Source organism: Monopterus albus, unplaced genomic scaffold (genome assembly GCF_001952655.1).
Source record: "Monopterus albus unplaced genomic scaffold, M_albus_1.0 scaffold34.1, whole genome shotgun sequence".
NCBI lineage: Eukaryota > Metazoa > Chordata > Actinopteri > Synbranchiformes > Synbranchidae > Monopterus > Monopterus albus.
In genome coordinates this window covers 1,076,176-1,084,734 of record NW_018127914.1, presented here as the reverse complement: position 1 = coordinate 1,084,734, position 8,559 = coordinate 1,076,176, and the positions used below count along the sequence as shown (strand labels likewise).

Genomic DNA, 8,559 nt, shown 5'->3' with positions numbered 1-8,559 from the left:
GCGCCAAACATCCCAAAATCCTCAAAATACCTTTTTGAAAGAAAGAAACTTGCACTAAAAGCTAATTCTATTAATTGCTGACTAGTAGCATGTGTGACAATATTTGTAATGCGTACCCCATCACTCTGAGTGCATGCATATGTGCCTGTGTATGTGCTGAAGTCATCCAAATTATTCTCAACAACCAGTAGAAAGTCTGTGCCAACATACCCCTGACTGGAGATAGCATGTGACTGTCCTTATGCTAGTGTTCAAAGCCATAGTCACTCGCTAAGCCTCACCTCACATTTACTGTTTTGTGTCCAATAATCCTGTCGGTTTCCACCAAGTGCAAACACAGCCAAGTCACAAAACAAAACTAATACGCAGCTTGAGAGAATTGTTGTTGCTGTAAATGCAAGTCTAAAAATAAGATGCTATCCTCTAAAAATTTCTTTTATCTTAATGGAATCTGTCCAGATCTACATCTAGAAACGGTGTCTGTTGAGAGCACTGTCAGTGCATCCATGCACAAAATCAAATCATTGTCAGCAGCTAATAAATAATTTTTGAAAATGCATATACTACATATAATAATGTACTATATATATAAAAATTACAAGACCAAAATCTCTGGAAGCGGGTTCCAGAGATGATATTGTAGTGCAGGGGTTTTCAGCTTTTTGTGTCACTACATCAGAGGAAACGTTGGCTAGCTAGCTGGCTAATAGCAGTAAAACATGTTTGTCACTTCCTGATGATGTCATGATATTCAAAGTGATAATTGAAATTATGCATTAAAATTTTTATGTAAATTCTTAAACACATTTAGTATCTAGCTTTGTAAATAATAATCTAACCATTTGCAGTACTACTTGGCAGCCCACCGGGTGGCATTTGTAATGAATTCACTATACAATGTATAGCGCGGAGCAACCTTTCCCATGCTATGCCAAATATTGTTTTAAGTATTCCTATTTGTTTTGTTTATTATCCTGCACTCTAAAGTGCATCTGAAATGCTTTTTCCATATATTTTTGGCCAGATGCAGTGGTTATAACATCTAAAGATTTATTTTTCTTCTGCTTGTTCCAATCTATGACAATAAACCTAAATGTAGCAAAACCAACATCTGTACAATTTAGGAAGCATGTAAATATAAATATTGAGCAAGATCAATATTGTTAAATTGCTCCAAAAATACTTGGAAACTTTTGTTTAGGCCTCTCAGAATCAGTTTTATTATTTTTATTTAAAATGTGTGTTTCAGGCAGTGGATACAAGACATTTAGCTCAAGCTTCCTGTGATAAAATTAACCCACAAGTGGCAATAACTTGTGCATAAAGTGCCTGGTATACTATGGCAGGAGGACATAACCTCTTGTGAAATGAAAGTCAGACTGAAAACCTAAAATTACACACTGCCAGAGGAGACAAACAGGACTTTTATCATCTTACTTGCTCCACAACACCTGCAGAAAATGCAGTCTTTGCTGATTCAGTGCTGATGCATTTCACGGTGACTCCTTCCAGATGTAGGGTCAACACAAACTACCAGGTGCTTGTTTGAGGTGCCATGTTTAATGACTATCCAAATGGAACGCTCAACATCACATATCACATTGTGAACACTTGAGTCCAACGCGCTGTGCATTGAGCAAAATAAACTTCAACTCAGTCCACAAAACCACTCGAATAGTGAACATATCAAAGCTTTATGGCCCATTCAGCAAAGTGCTAACACTGGGTAACACTGACAACGAGCTACATAAAAATGTATTACTCTCATCAGGTGTAAAAAATCATTTCTTCCCCCTATACAAGACGCACTGTTCTGTGTTGAGTGTATAGGAAGCACAGTGTGATTTGTGGATCACTACTAGTATACATTGGTCAGCCTGGTACCAATGCATGATAACTCTTAGTATTCACTGTCAGCAGGGTTCCTCGAATGACTTGTATGCATGAAACCCAGTGAGATAGCACTGTGCTGTGGATACTGTGGGTGACCAGCCTAATGTACCCAAGCGATTAGACAGACACGAGCTCAACAGTCACCAGCAACCGATGGACAAAGTTGCACACAGTGGAGCCCATCCCCCTCCTTGTCCATCTCTCCTCACAGTTACACAACATATACAGGGATTACTCTGCATAGCCAGATGAGCGGCTCAATGAGTGGCCTTTTTATCATAGATGCCCCTTGGTGTAATAAAGTAGGGACACACAGGGAAGGGAGAAGGCAGATTTCACCTGTATTGGAAATGTTGACTGTTAAGCTTGATTTTTGGTTCTGCGTTTAATCTTCATAGAGCCTATGACGTAGGCTGTGTAAATGTCCGTTGTGAGCATTTATACTTGTGCACTGGTGTCGGTGCTGCCCTGCAATTACCCTGCCAAAACACCAGTTGGCGGTAGTGTGTGTATGCCACTGTGTTGCGTTTCTTCTCCACTTGCAAGCAATGTCAACTGAGCCTGAGCAGGTCGTATTGGAGTTAAAAAATAATACATGTTGAACAGCAGTTACTTTAGTTGAAGTTACTGCAACATAGATAAGAGAGAAGACATTGGAGGAGATGGTCTGTACGACCACCTAACCAAATGAGGCAGAACAAGGAGGGATTTTTTTCATTCTTGTCCAGCCACTAAGAGACATGAACGAGGAAATGCGATGCAACCAATCACAGCTGTTGTGGTCTGCGTTGCCGAGACATGCAGTTATATTTCTGGAAAGGTGCATGTCAGGCAATGATATAGTCTACAGCGTAGGGTACACGGCTATTTGTTGATAGATTTAACGCAGAATCATAAATCAAGCTTTACTCTAAAAATCAAGACCACATGTCTCATTCACGCCTAAATGCAGACATCAGAAACGGACTGTGCAACACTACTGAAAGCAAAAGGCAAAGACTGTGAGATGTGACTTCTAGAGACATTTTCATATGCCCCCTGTAATTTTGCCTTGTATTATTGACATAAATGTATCTGCTGTGGTAGGTCTAAGGAGCCCCTATGGACCCACTGTCTTTTCAGTAGGGATTGGCTAGGGAGACACTGGAGTATAATCGGCTGGCATTAACTTGCTCTCTAAAAAAAGCACTCTCGAGAGGGATTAGATTATCATGGCAAGGTCAGCTCTGACTGGCTCAGACCGTCTCCCTTTATGTCTCTCTCTGCTTTCTGCCTTTCACATTATCAGTTTATCTCATCTTTTTATTCACCTTACTACCTCTGATGTGACCATTTAAACACGGTCTTTGATTTCAATAAATCACACAGCCAAAGCAAACAAATATATAACAGAGATTAAATATACAGCATATTACAGTATAGAGTAAACAGTAGTAATGTTACTTTAGCCACAGGAAATTACTTTGTCTATTTAGAATGGATGTAGTGTTTCATTAGAATATGAAACGATCCAACTAGAGCTGCAATTAATGATGATTTTCATTATGAATTCATCTGACGATTATTTTCTGGATTGGTCCATTGAAAGAAAATGGTGATATCATCAGACTGCTTGTTTTGTCCAACTAACACTCCAAAATCCAAAGATGTTTAAGTTACTATAAAACAAAAAAGCTGTAGATTTTCACATGAAAATAAGAAAATTCAAAATGTTTTGCTTCAATTATTAACAGATTTTACAAATGGCTGTCATTTCAACTTTAAGTCGTGGTTTTGGTCTGACCTGGAAAATGAGGAGTGCTCTTAGAGTCGTAGCTTTAATATTTTTGGCATTAAAATCTGAATGTCCCTTTCAGTTTGAATTTAATCTTGAACTTTGCACTATTGAACTTGCTGAAATTGACTCCTGTTTCATTCCAGTTATCCCAATTTGTTGTGATAAAATTAACTTAATACTAAATTATAACTGACTGAGGTCTCAAACCATTATCTTATATACAGTATAACCTCCACAGAGTGTGTATAAACTAGAGACTGGATCTGGACCACTGTAATTTTGATAAGAATCTGGTACTGATTTTAGCCTAGCCAAGCTTGACACTCGACAACTTAAAATAAAAATTAAGTAAAGCTATAGAAAAACATGTGAACTATGGCCAGTACTTTTGAAACTGACCCAGCCTACACTTTAGCTGTAATGTACATCTTTATCAGTGTGTAAGATCAAACTTCTCAAGTTACATAGATGATGATTTGTAATATTGAACGTGCGTGTAATTTCCCATTTCCTGCTATGATTAAAGTAAGGCCTGAAGAAGGGTAAGGTGATACCTCCTTAGCGATTTCTTTTTTTCCTGGTGCAAAAGAATGACAGCTGGCAGCAGGGTCTGGATTAGGTTTCCCAGAAGGGTACTGCATCTTTTACACCCTGGCTTCTCTGTGGTAGAATGGAACGACAGTAACCTGACTCCCTCAGTCCCATCCAATCTCATCTCCCTCTGTCTCAATGGGGCCAAACAGTAGGGATCTGTGAACACCTTTCTCATCGCTCCCATCTTCCATCTGGACATTTTGCCGGTGTTTGCACTCCGGTTCCTCCACTGGGCAAGCTTATTTCTCCAGGAGTCTATCTGAGTCATCACAAAACTCATTCAATACTTTGTTGCATTTACATTTTGTTTAGTGGGGGAAATATTTACAAAGACGTGCTTTATGGAGTGAAAGAAATACACCCTTCATATTTGAAGCAGTTACTACAGTAAAAGCTATTTTCCCCAGTTTTGAGACGAACTGATTAGATTTACTTTGCCAGTGTGTACTGGCACATCTTAACACGACTTAGTGTAAATCTAGGGCCACATCTAACGGTTCCTGATTAATTGAACATCAGAAAATAGTTAGTCCCATAACCCACCACAAGATTAAATATCCCTAACCCTCATGTATTCAGCTTACAAAGATATAGGATAACACAGGAAAATGCAAATATTCATATTTGAAAAGCTGAAACCAATGAAATGTCAATAGATGGACTGATTTGTTTCTGCTCAAATTCAGTGTTGTATTTTCTTTCGATGGCCTTATATAGCAGCTAAGAAATTGTGTTTTTATAGATGTATTTGAGTGTTTCCATTCCCATCTGTTTACATGTAGTGACTTTAAATTGTTTATTGGATGTGTTATTCAAGGTACCTGGACCAGAATATTGCAGTGTAAGGCAACATGGAAAAGACATCTAGCACATGTTAACTGCTGTCCTGAGTGAGGATGTGCACACACAGGATTTCAGAAGTAGATATTGATATTTTGCAGACTGTTTGTTTCTATTTGGTCCAGATTAAGGGAAAAAATAAACCCATTGTCACACAGCTGCCCAAAGTGGAGATGGCCTTGGCCCTCATGTCTTCTTATCAGCTTTGTCTGTAACCCTCCCCCCTCGCAGAAACAAGCCCCTGTCCTGACCCCAGTCTCCTGACCTAATCCAGATGATTAATTCATTTTTCTTTAACACAAATTTTGTCTCCCTGCTCGTCTTGTCTGGTAGTCATTGCACACCCTCCCCTATTGATCGCCATGCTGAGGAGATTACCCTAATAGCTGGGATTACCTCCCCACATGTTGGTTGGCCACATACTCGGGGGGAGGGGGAGAGCTGTGGATGGCACATGTTGTGCATGATACACAAGTGTATACAATAAGGGGTAGGAGAGGTAAGAGTAAGAAAACTGAAAATCTGGATCTATGTTTGTGCATTGTCAAGAACATAAGAGCTACAAACAAAATCATGTCTGATTGCCTGAGGGATGTGATTAGACTTTCTGCAGTCTACATGACAACCTTTATCCTTACATGCTACTACTGATGAGCAGCCATGAAACAACAGCTTTTTATCAGGAGGGTAGACAAACAATACCCTGAAGACCAATGTGACATATACACTGCTCATTAACTCTATACGCCCTAGGTTAAAGCTGACATCACCTTGCAAAGCCATTTATTACAGATGAAACTATTAGACTGATGGACACTTAAACCAAAAATGTTGGTATTGGTTATTGATTTCAGTCAGTTATCAAGCCAAAATGCCAAACATTATTTGGGTGCTGCTTATCAAATGTGAGGCTCTGCAGCCTTTCTCTAAGAAAAATAATTGTAAATGCAGTATATTGTATTTTATAATGATAGTTGGACAAAACAAGCTATTTTAAAATGTCACCTTGGGATGTATTGTCAGATATTTTTCATCGTTCTAGGACTTTTTTTTTAGGCCCAAACCATCAACAGATAATGAAAAAGACAGCTGGTTGCAACCCTACTCCTTGCTGATCAGCAGTTTTCAGCCGCAGTGCCTGATGCCACTACAACACTCCACCAGCCATCCACGTTTCACAACTGCTCAGCTGGACATCGCTGCTGTGGTGTTGAAGTTTAACCTCACCCGTTTCTTACAGTGCCAGAGGTTGAATCAGATAGAAATCTTATGACCACAGAGTTGGACAGGCAGAGAGAGAGAGAATGGAGGCCATTCACATAGTGCAGAGAAAAGGAATCCGTTAATCCGCCGTTGATCCGGTACAATGGCAGCCTTGTTGTCTGTCCGGTTTGTACTTACCACAAGTTTACGTGCGAGTTGGTGATGTTCGCTATGGCCGGTCCCAGCTGTGCCAAACCGCAGTAAGGTAATAATGATAACAATAGCCCAGTACTGACTCGGATCATGTGTGGAGCGGGCTGCTTGTGTCAGGAGACTTGTTTCACTAGCTAGCAGATGCTCCGACACCAGATTCAGAAGACACACGACTTGGCCGAGTGATTTAGCGATACTGTCTGACATCAATATTACCGACTCCCCGATGGGATGTTGTAGTTAACTTTAACCAGCAGAAACTCCCAAATCAGAGTAAAAAACCGCCTCTGCTACTTCAGCATCCTACTCCTGTTTGACACACTACCTTTTGTTAGTTAAACGTTGTTTTGCGTCACCCCTCCTTACCTGAGGCGGCAGGTCGCTCCTGAAGGAAACCCATCACGATAAAACGATGGCGATTGAACAGATAAACTGTTGTCCACACACCAAGGCGATGTCCTTCCTGTGGGTTCATCTCTCTCTCCTCTGTAGCTTTATCATCACTGTCTTTTAGTCACAGCGGTGCACCTGAACCGCAGTCCCGTCCTCCTCCTCCTCCTCCTCCGCAGCCGTCCTTTTTGGGTGCATGAGTGACGCGAGAGTTACCGTTAGGACAGCAAGCCGGCGCGAGGGATTTCTGCGAGCGCGCGGCCCTGCTTCGTTCACTGAGGTGACCCGCGGGTGCACGCGGAACTGTTACCATTAGATTGACGTACGTTTAGTAGCATAAACACATGGACTGGCTAAGAGAAAATGGGCCTCAGGGCATAGACAAATAAAGCCCCCACCCCTCCTTCTGTAGGACCCCCAGACCGAGAGGGACCAAAAATGAGATGACAACAAAGGCTGTGCTTGTTTTTGACTAGATGGTGTAAGAAGTAGGCTACTCAGATGCTACTTAAGTAAAAGTACCAACACTTCTCTAAAATACTACATGGACACTACAGAATGGTAACTAGAGGTGGCAGCCTATTTCCCTAAATGTAGTGGAGTACACATATAAAGTTTAACAAAATAGAAATAATCAAGTGAAGTACAGGTAGCTCAGATATGTGCTTAAGTAAATGTACTTAGTTACATTCAAGCACAGGTCTTTTGTGGTTGGTTTGTGATTGTGCTGCATGTTTTTGTAATATGTTTTGTAACAAAGTCACAAAGTACTGTACAGAAGAAAAAACAAAAGATAATAAAATACTAGGGAGCAAAAAAAAGTTAAAAACCTAAAATGGTGAGAGCAGGATGATAAAACTCAGTAATATATTATTCATGAATGCTTTCCTACAAAAGAATGTTTTAAGATTTAATTGATTTGATTTTAAAGACGCCAAAGGTGCAGCCTGTTTGATATCAGTAGGCAGACTATTCCAGTGGAAAGGCCTTGTCACCTTCGGTCACCAACAGAATAACCAGCAGAGCCCAAAGAGCCCCCGGGCACATGGAGTCAGATGTTCTGTATATCCTTTTATGATCATTTTGTGTATTACATGTGCTCTCTGTGACTTTCAGACAAGAAGTTTTTTTAGAGAGGCTGTGGCCCAGGGGCAAAACGCCATCTTAGGACCATTAAGTAATCATACTTGTAGAAATAAAGTGAATGTACTGTACTTTAACAGTGGCTTCTAGTTCATAGTCTTCATTGGACACACAACTGCTATTACAACAAACAGTTCAGTCAACCCCTTGTTAATGGATTTTCAAAAAGGAAGCTATACCTAAACACAAACTGGTTTTGCTTGCTCTAATCATTTCTCTTTTAATTGTTTCTCCCTTGTTGTGGTGGTTTCATGGTAAGTGATTGTGAACAAATGAGGGGGTATTATTAGAGTGATATAATTAGCAAATCTGTGTGGAGAGTTGTGAATAATACCCCCACAGACAAACTCTACAGTCATCCTCCTGTGCAAAAATTTATTCAGAAGTTAATGAGGTTAGCAATTCAAGGTAGATAAATCAAGAAAATATTTAAAATCCTTTCTAATAATAATAATAAAAAAAACCTTCCTCTTGATACTACTCTTCCACCGCAGTGCAACAGGGAG

General features: G+C 40.1%; 2 protein-coding genes across 5 annotated transcripts in view; one reads left to right on the top strand and one right to left on the bottom strand.

Annotated features, from left to right (window-relative positions):
- Nucleotides 1-7,320, bottom strand: part of LOC109958655 (zinc finger protein 516-like) — a gene marked incomplete at its 3' end in the record, with an annotated part of 12,542 nt that extends 5,222 nt beyond the window's left edge. The window contains exon 1 of the mRNA XM_020597493.1: nt 6,887-7,320. The remainder of the gene's footprint in view (nt 1-6,886) is intronic.
- LOC109958732 (relaxin-3 receptor 1-like) overlaps nt 1-8,559 on the top strand; it is a 42,027-nt gene that overhangs the window by 26,734 nt on the left and 6,734 nt on the right. The window lies entirely within an intron of this gene.